The sequence below is a fragment of the Theobroma cacao genome, chromosome 6 (assembly GCF_000208745.1).
Source record: "Theobroma cacao cultivar B97-61/B2 chromosome 6, Criollo_cocoa_genome_V2, whole genome shotgun sequence".
NCBI classification, from domain to species: domain Eukaryota; kingdom Viridiplantae; phylum Streptophyta; class Magnoliopsida; order Malvales; family Malvaceae; genus Theobroma; species Theobroma cacao.
In genome coordinates, this window is record NC_030855.1 from 8,299,370 (window position 1) to 8,309,807 (window position 10,438).

Genomic DNA, 10,438 nt, shown 5'->3' on the forward strand with positions numbered 1-10,438 from the left:
TGGTTTGTATTATCACTAATGTAACGAGCCTCTTTTTCGATCGTTACTGACATCCGAGACTTGCGGAAAAACCCACTAAATCTTGAACAAGTCTTAGTTGAGATTCTTGTTAACCAATCAAACACTTTACTGCGTAAATGAATCGACTTGTAATAGTATTATTGTTTACTTACACTAAATAAGGAGTTGTAATTAAGACGTAACAACTAGATAACAATATCCAATCTAGTAAACTTCAAGATAAATTCAAACATCACACTTAGAATCCATTACACAACCTCAAGGTTTTTATCAATACATTTCTGATAACCTAATAATTTTTATAAGTCTAACTGTTTTACACAACAAGACCTCTATGCAGTGGAGTGACTCGGAGTGGAAGTCTCAGAGATTTCATTACCTACGTTGCAACAAGTCAAAGATGCTGAGGCAATACACTTGAGTTGATCACTTATCTACAAAAAGGGGAAGATAAGGGGGTGAGTCTCACAGACTCAATGATCATCGGCGCTGTGAGTAGGGCTTAGATGGGAAACAAGCCAGAGGCAGACAATTTGAATATTAAAAACATAATAATGCATATAAACAATTTAAACTTAAATGGAAAATTTATGCCTTACATATACCCAAGAATTTTGATGCAAAGTATTCATTTCAATTAATATATCAAAGCCAATGCAAGTGAAAGATTTCCACCATTGAAATCATTTAACATCCTTTACTCAAATCAAACCAGCATAAGCACGCATGCTTTTGTAAAATCAAACATTATCAAAGCTTATACAGAAGCTCATAAATCATCTCATCCTCGAGGAATTAAATACAAAATTATCGTATAAATAAAGGAGCTACGAAAAAACTTGTAATTCTCACCATGCGAAAGAATTCATGTTTGCAAACTGAAAGAGATATCACTCTCGAGTAGGTAACCGTAACTATCAACCTGTGAACCCGCTTCCATGTAATAACATCTAGGAAGCCCCTTTCCACCGGATTTCCATAGCCATGGCAGTGTCGACTATGTTGGCCAACATCAGAGAAATCATGTGTTCGCAACCACGTATATCAACTTGTGGCCTAGCCATGTATATCAACCTGTGGCCTTGCCATATATATGTATCACAAGCTGTGGCTAGGCCACGTCTAATAGCCCATCACTGACCCAGAGGTTCTCTAGTTAGAGCTCACTTGTGCACAAGAGTCACACTATCTCGATGTGACATTCGACCTATTCTCGAATCTCCTAGTTTGACAAAACCATTTATAACCAAGTTGGGTTCTCAAAAGCTTATTTTAAATCTACTTCCAAAATACCAATCATGGTGACATGATAAATCCATTTGTAAGACTTTATAATGTAAAACCTTTGCATGAGGTTTAAATATCAAATCAACATGTTGATCATATAGTTTATTCATGAATGCACATCGCACAAACAAATAAGGCACATTTTGACATAAACCGTGGTACAGAGCTTGTTTCCCAATTTCTAAAACCCTTTACATATATAGTTTATATATATACAAAGCATTTCTAAAGCATGGCATTCACAAGTGCCTAGCATTCTACTAACTCATGCTATCCACAATAACAATATAACTTAATTGCAAATCCATTTAAAAATCGTATACTGAGGCTAATAACTCATGCTATCCACAATTGCATTTAAAGAAAATTGGTAACATATATTAAATGTATATCAATATATAGTTTATGGAACTTTTGAAATAAACACCCTCTACTCACCTCACAATAGCGAGACGCTACGTCGTTACCAATTCGAATGCGTCTCTAGCTAACTCTACTTGCCGGTCACCCGTTACCTCCTCCGATACACCACCACGGCAAACCTTCCTCACTTACACACTCTTAGCAGCAAATTAAACTCAATATACTTAATTGTACACATATAGGGGTAGCAACTTAATCAATGAATCTTTAATCTAATTTTACATTTTTCATCCTTATTAATCATAATAATCTAACATGCAATCTTTGAACTCTCAACCAACCAAGTCCAATATAATATAAGGTACCCACATTGCATGCTTACCTTTTGATTTTTATCTTGAATTCCACATATAGCTCACAATCTCCTCACATCCTCAGTCACCATTGCTGCCACAAGCACAAATAATCAAGACACATCTTATTTTTCCTTTCCACTTGTGATCTCAAGGTTAAAACGCTTACCCGTCATTTGTCTTGCTCAAAATCACCATACTTCTAAGATCAACCCACATGCATGCGCTTGGTTATTTGAATCCTTGAAGATTCTTGCTACCACAAGCACAATCTCACATTACAATTGGTTCACAAGGCAGGCAATCAAACAAAATGACAACTTTTACCTTATTTACCTTGGAATCACCAAGCCGAACCTCCACTTTCTCCTTCAAGCTCCAACAATGGTGTATGGGAGAAAACCTTTAAGTTTTTATCCAATTTCCCTAAAACCGAACTTCCTTCTAACTTTTCTTCTTTCTTCTTTCTCGTTTCTTCCTTCTCTTTTTACTTTCCAAAATCAATTCTATCACAACCCAATTCACAGGCCATGACCGGCGTAAGGGCCTAATGGGCTCAGTCGACTAAGCCCAAGCAAGCCTATTTATATAATCTTACACGTTAATCCATATTTCTTTAAACTCCAAAATTTGTAATGTTTAAATATAGTTCTTTTGAAAACAATTCATACAACCCAATCATGCATTCATAATGACATCATCAAACATTATATACATATATAGATTAGCAAATGAATCTTAACATTTCACATCAAGTATTCATATACACATAATTTGACCTTGACTGTCAGCGAAGTGACTTTAGGCACGGTTGCTAACATCTAATGTCATGGTAAACCTACCGAGTAATGGATAGGGAGGAGCACCTCTTCCTAGGATCCGATCACCTCTAACTCAAGAAACCTAAAACATGAAGTTTCAAAAACGTGAGTATAAACTTAGTAAGTGAACATAGGAAAGGAACAAGCAACGTTAAAGAAGGTTTAGAAATCATGATGCACATATTTGAAAACAATGCAACTTAGTTCACGTTCTTATTAAAATTCATCCATCAAACCCCTGGTTATTAAATCATTTCATAATGAAGGATCATATTTAGCATGAAATCGGAAAGAGAGGAAATTTCCAGAAAACATTTTATCTCACCTAGCTCATGTGCATCCCATCACATCGTGCACATAGCCGGACACCACATCGCACCCAGCTCATGTGCATCCCACCACATCGTGAACATAGTCGGACATCACATCTCACCCAGCTCATATGCATCCAACCACATCGTGCACATAGCCGGACACCTCATTTCACCTAGCTTATGCACGGTTACATTTGTCACACAATGGTACCATTTATGACATAGTATACATATATATATATCAACATCATATAAAAACATATGGATTCATCCTTTACACATTTAACATTTCACAATATCAAACATTTTATCAAGGGCTTGTTCCCAAGTAAATTTTAAAGCAAAAACTAATAAAATTCCCAAATGATTCATTGAAACACGTAAACATTTCCCCAAAGAAATTCAAGTTCACTCATCTTACAATAGCGGGATATTACATCGCTATTTGATCGGAGATGTCTCTGATTATTTTCACTGGTCGGTCGCTCGATGTTTACTCCGGCACGTCACCACAGTACTCTAACTTTATCTTTGCACTTCCTAACAATAATACAAACTCAATATATTTAATTATATACGTATACGGGCAGCACTTCAATCAATTAATCCTTACTCAAATTTATATTTTTCATCCTATCACGAAACCATCTTCAATTAACTCACATCCTAATACAATTTTACTAAAATTACTTATATCCATTGCTTGCGTAATTACTTAAATTATATCACCGGTAACTTAATTATGATGTCACGTGTCTACTTCAACTTTTCTAAATAATTTCCACCCAAATCTATCTTATATTTCCACACATAATTCACATATATGGCAGCAACAATCATTCCCACTTTCACTCGATTATTTCCTAGTTTACTCGCATCGTTATCTATCTAACTTTCAATACTTTGTTTCTCAATCCTCCATCCACAATATTCCTTTTTCATTTCTTTCAAACAACATGCCATACAATCGTAACAATTTTCAACTAGCTTATGCAAATAGATCCTTTCAACAACCATAATTCCTCACAATATTCAACTAACCGTAGGCTTTAAAACATAATGTTAAGCTTACAGTTTTCCTTTTCCACTTTGAGTCCTTCATGTACCCATGAGTTTATTGGCTTATATGTTACCAATTTTTCTCCAATCAAGCCAATCTTTCCTTACTTGAATCACCAAAACCAAGCTTTTTCTTCCTTTCTCTCTTTTTTCTTTCATCTTCTACTAGGGTTTGTATGTGCTGGAAATTGGGGTTAAAAGTTGTACTTTGGTGCACAAGGAGTTGGGACAAGAAAGAAGCAAGAGAAGAAAGGAAATGAGAAGAAAACAAGGAAAAGAAATTGAAAAACTCCATTTTCATGGTGGTCAAGGGGAATATGGCGTTGGGTGGGAAGGAAGAAAAAAAAGTTGCTGGAAGCTGGTGAAAGCTGCTGGAAAAGTGAGCAGAAGCTGCTAGAAAATGATATTTATAGCCAAAGCTTATCCAATTTTTCATGCAATTACAATAATGCCCTTAACAAGGTGGCTTATCTTACTCCTATCCTTTGGGCAATCTTTTTTTTCTTTTGATATTGAGAAAAGGTCCAAAATCCTCTAAAAATGTCCCTTGAATAGCCTCTCAAAAGCCCTAGCTTCCAAAGTCCCATAAACTTGTTAATTATGAAAAATACGGTGAGGGCCGCAGCTCTCAATTTCCAGCGCTGCGGCGCTCAAAGGTTTTGCTAAATTCTATTCCTCTAGTGCAATACTTTCACTTTAACAAAGATTTTGACCCCCTTCCAGTCATAAATGGGCAAAGTGGTAAACATAAAAGTTGTAGCCCTGCCTCTTAGCTTTCTAATGGTCTAAAAATCATGTCATTTGGACCTTGTGTAGTGGGAGATAAACTTGAAAACTAAAATATATGCAAATAGAGCAACAGTTCATTGTGCACCTTTCTTCACCGATTTAAAATATTTTTGATCCTACTCCTATAAAAATATAAAATAAATATAAATAACATAAAACTAGCATTGTTAGCCACCATATCAAGGTATGGGGTACTATAGATTCTCTTTCTTTTCTCTTAATGGTGCGGTTTTTCCCAAGCCTTTCCTCACCTTTCTCTTTTTTACTTATTCTTCACTTTTCATTGGACCAATTCATCCCCCACTAAATTTTTATGCACCAATTTCCTCCCTTACTCATTGGCAAAATATCTATCCTCATTTATCTTCTCCATCCGCCACCTTCACTCCCTCATTCTTTCTTTCTTCATTCTTTTTTCCATGCACTATCGTATTCCTCTAATCATATTTCATGCAAAACCTTTACTTTGTATTTTATTTAGTCATTCAGTAAACCATTCAAGTCACATGCATCCCACATCTTTCTTTCTTCATTTGGCCACCTAATGCACCAATCTCATTACTTGTAATAGGTTTTATTCTCATTCTTCTTTTTACTTCACATGGTGGGGGTTCCACATGTTCCTCACTAACTTTTTCCTTTCTGCATGCAATAATTTGCATGTAATAGTGAATTCACATGCACATCTCATTATCCCATATATCCTCATTATCCCAATTAATTCTTCATGTTTCCATTCCTTCCAAACTCATATGTACTATTATTAGTACTTACATCACTAAAATTTTACTCATTAAAATAATATTCTACAATCAATAAAATAATATTTTATCCATCAAATCATCAAAATTAAGGTATAACTCCCCCACTTAAGTTCAACACAGATTATGTGAGTTTGTCCACCACTCACAATAAGAATATTTTGATATTATTTTAATAATATTTTACTAATAAAATATTATTAATTTCTAAAATTTTCCATTTAACTTTCGAGGTTTTCAAAACATTTTAATCTATCTCGATTTAGCTCCATCACTCCTTTTTATTCCATTACGACGACCTCAATAAATATTATTATTTTTTTATGTATAAAATATTTTATTTCAAAATATTCCATTCCTCATTCACTGCTCCTAAACTTTTAAATTGACCTCTATTGGTCTTAATCTTGTTCTTACAGTTGTATTAACCACCGTTTTAAGTCACGGGATGTTACAACTGAGTACCTATAGTTATCTATACAAACCATACCTTCCTGACAAGAAAGCTAAAAGTTAGATTCCTAGTTTCTCTTGATATATCAGACCTTTCTTCATACCACATATAAGACAGGCAAAAAGGACATATATAGTTAGGACCTCCAAAGCAAAAAACGGTGGACTAATTTCCTATGATATGCATCATCCAAAAAAGCAAATATTCGTTAATGATGATATTAACCACACATAGTGGAATGATTGAATATTAAATTTTTTAATATAATCTAACCTATGTGATTGGATTCTTGAGGTTTCTTCAAGTGACAATTGAGTTTCAGTTATGTAATTAGGAGATTGATAAGAAAGATTGCCAATGTATCCTTCAAGATTTTTCGTCGAGAATTTCTTAGTTTAGTAATGATTAATAATTTTGATTGTAAAAAATGTATATGACTAAATCAAATATTAATTACAATCACCAACTTATAAACTACAAAAAAAAAAAAAACAACTTTACCAGTAATATTGGTGTTCAAAGGATTAGTTGACGCTGCTTGACCAAATTGGTGATCGTTAAACTGATGATCTAAATGGATATTTTCAGTAACGAACCCAACATTGGCTGTTGAATTATTACTGGCACTGGTTGTAGGGAAAGTTTCAAAATTATATTGTGTTATTTGATAAATAAGACCAGATGAATCAACATTGCATAAAGCAGTGGTAGGTTCGACCAATGTAGTAACTCACTTTGAGAATTTACAGTGGCATGAACCGTTACATGCCTTCCAAAAAGCACATCAATAACATTGAAAGCCTGATTGGATTGTGGACATGAGTAGATATTTGTGAGTGTATATTTGATAAGATATTCACACAATTGAGTTAAGGTGAAATTTTATTATTTCGTTTGGGATATCGAGTGTTATTATCAGATGATCGCAGATGAGTATTAAAAGTTTGACAAAGTTTAGAAATTCTTTTAGCTCTTAATATTTTCAACCTATTATCTCTATTTTGTTTCAATTGAGTGGCCTTATCCATTATAACAAATTAAACTTAATTTGGCCAGGCAGCACTACAGATATAAAAACACACAAAGCAACTATCAAAACTTATAAAATAGATCAAGCAAACAACAAATATAAAAAATTGAAATATGCAAGAATTCAAGAACAGATTAACCAAAACGTAAAGGTTACGTTACAGTATAGGCCATTAATCTCCACTTTTCCTGATCTTGCAACTAAGGAAAAGACTGCAATTAAATAAACATGAATCAATAAATAGGACATAAATATGAAGCTTAAATAATAACCAAACCCAAAAACAGGGAAAAAAACGTCACTCAAACAAAATAATGAAAATAGCAGGTCAACAATGATAAAAAAATCAAATCAAGAAAAAAGATAATGAATTAAGCAGAACTCAGAAGGTAAATAACAATGGAAAAAGCACATTATTTTTTTCATATATAATTTTTTAAAAAGTGAAATGACTAACAATAAAATAACAAAACTGGAACAATGAAATTTAATAATTTCACACAATCAACAAACACAAAACCTGTGGATTCAAGTTTCCTACAAAAAAAAAAAAGGATAAAGTCAATAATAGTAATCCATAAAAACAATTATAAGATTTTCATTCAGAATTGAGTAACCAAACAAAGCAAAGTATCAAACTGAGACATGTAGAGAACAGGAATAAAACAGAAAAAACTAAATAACAAAAATAGAATGGCAACAACGATCGAGAACTAAATTAGCAAAAGTAACATAAAAGGAAAAAAGGAAGAATAAGAAAGCAACATAAAAGAAGAGCTAGTTTTTCAGAATATATTTTTTTAAAAAAATACATATGATTAGAAAAAAAACCAAGTGAAAATTTTTATCATAAAAAACAAAAAATGACGCTGACCAAACAAAAAAAAAAAAACTACGTCCATATATGTATACTGCTGAAAACAATAGTCATAGACTAAGACTAAGGACAAACCTGCTTTAAAACATGTACATATAAACTCTATCAATTCCTACATAATTAAATTTTGATACAAACGGATAAAAACTGCAAAACAAAAAAATCATTAGTCTTGTTGAACGTAACTCAAACGCATAAAAAATTAACCATATAAAGAACATTAGATGGAGAACATATATGAACAAAAAAGAAAGCTAGAAAAACTAGGTTCAAGCACAGGACAAACAAAACGCAAATCTAGGTTACACAAATATTAACTCAAAAAGAATTTAAAAAAAAGAAAATAAAAACCATCTTAAACTAAAAGAAACAATCAAAAAGTGCGAGATTTATCAACCTGAAATAAGGCAAACAAATGAAATAAAGAGAGCTAAGGAAAGCAAAACAAAGAAAATAGAGAACCCAAATCCAGAAAAGAGGAATGAAAACTTCTGGACAGAAAAAAATCCCATATCACCCAATAAAATATCACTGATGGACTGTCACGACCCGAAACTCTCCATCGGGCCCGTGACAATCGCCGCGACGTCCCGATAGGCACTCATTACCTCGAATGCCGATCGAAACCTCGCAAGGCTTAACATCAGCTTCCGCATCTCCCCGGTGAGCGATAGTTATTAAATCTCGCATTTCAAGAAATCATAAGTCTTTTCCAAATCAAAATAATAAAATATTATTTTCTGGCTCACAGGGGCATTTTCGTTATTTTTTTTCGAAAACACCAAAACCCGCCAAAAACATGGTGTAAAAGCTAAATATGTTCATACATACTTTAAATCAAATAACTAAAGTATAAAATTACTTTTACAATGACACGTGGGCCCCCAACTAACCAATAAGATGCGAGTTTGTGAACCTACAATTTTGTCGATGCAAGGCTAACTGAAGTCTTTGATGCAATCGGCTATCTACCGACTATCCCGAGCCTTAAATGTGGAGAATTAAGGGTGGTGAGATTATAAAATCCCAATGAGTAAATAATTACCATCAAAAGCATCTAAAGCCGAGTAGATTGAGACACTATAAAAAACAAAAAGGTTATATTTCAATAATGTTCATAACGCAAAATTCGTTTTGATCTATACCAAACAATTTCTTTTCATCAAAATTTCGCTGGCTTATGAGTTTCTTAAACATGGCCCTTGCCAGAATCATTCTCGCGGGTACCTTCGTCAAGGTATCCCACTAAGACCGCCAAGGTTGTTCAATGACCCATACCCATAAACATGTTTTCACATCTGACACACAACCGTTCCTTGACGTTGGCTAAGTCTCACTCTCACGTGGTGGCCCGAACGTCAGGTGCACTCAAATCATACCTCAAGAGATACTTCACCCAACATCTCCCCTCGGAGGTAAGTATATAATTGGGTTACCGTGCCCCTCTCATAGGCAGTCCACGGAAACCCCCACCACTGCAGTGATTGTTTAATATACCACTAGACCCATAAAATTTCCAGTAGCATAATATGGCGAATAAAATTTAATCCAGTCTATCGAGACCAATCCAAAACTGTTCATATATTTCATGCCAACCCCAAAAATTTAGTCATCATGCTACCATAGTGTCATAAGCCCCAATTTCAATAATATATAAAATCATAAATTTTAACACAGTCTCCATATACTTAATTTTTCCAAAACAATATTTGATTTCAAAACCAGTATAAATCTCATTTTTATTAAAAAAAATTTTTAATTGGAAAACATAATATTTTATAATTTAAACTCACCATTCAATAAAAGCATCAAACAAGTATAATTACTCTAGATATTTAAGACGATAAATTGTCCACTCACAGTATTAGGAGTAGAAAAACTCTCATTTTCAGTCCGCGAGTACAGTCCTTTACCCGTATCCAATGGCTCACCACCTAGCCATAATCCATGACACATATTCCAATTAAATTGTGTCTAATAGTCATAAGCTATTTCAGGCTCGATGTATATGCATGATATGATATGCAACTTATCCGACTACCGCTTAAATGCGGTGCTGACCTAATTCAGCCTATTACCCGATTAAATCGATATACGCGTCCGTTTAAACTCCAAATTAATTTTTTTTAGTTTCTATACCTCAATTGCACCCAAATTGACTTAATGTCCCTCAGTGTGGTGCAATTTATCAGTCTCGACAATAAATTACGAAAATACCCCTAGTGGGTAAAAATTCATATTTTTGCTCCGAAAATTCCCATTATTTTTCTAGGCTCATAATTCATCATTATTCATCATAATTCTTAAAA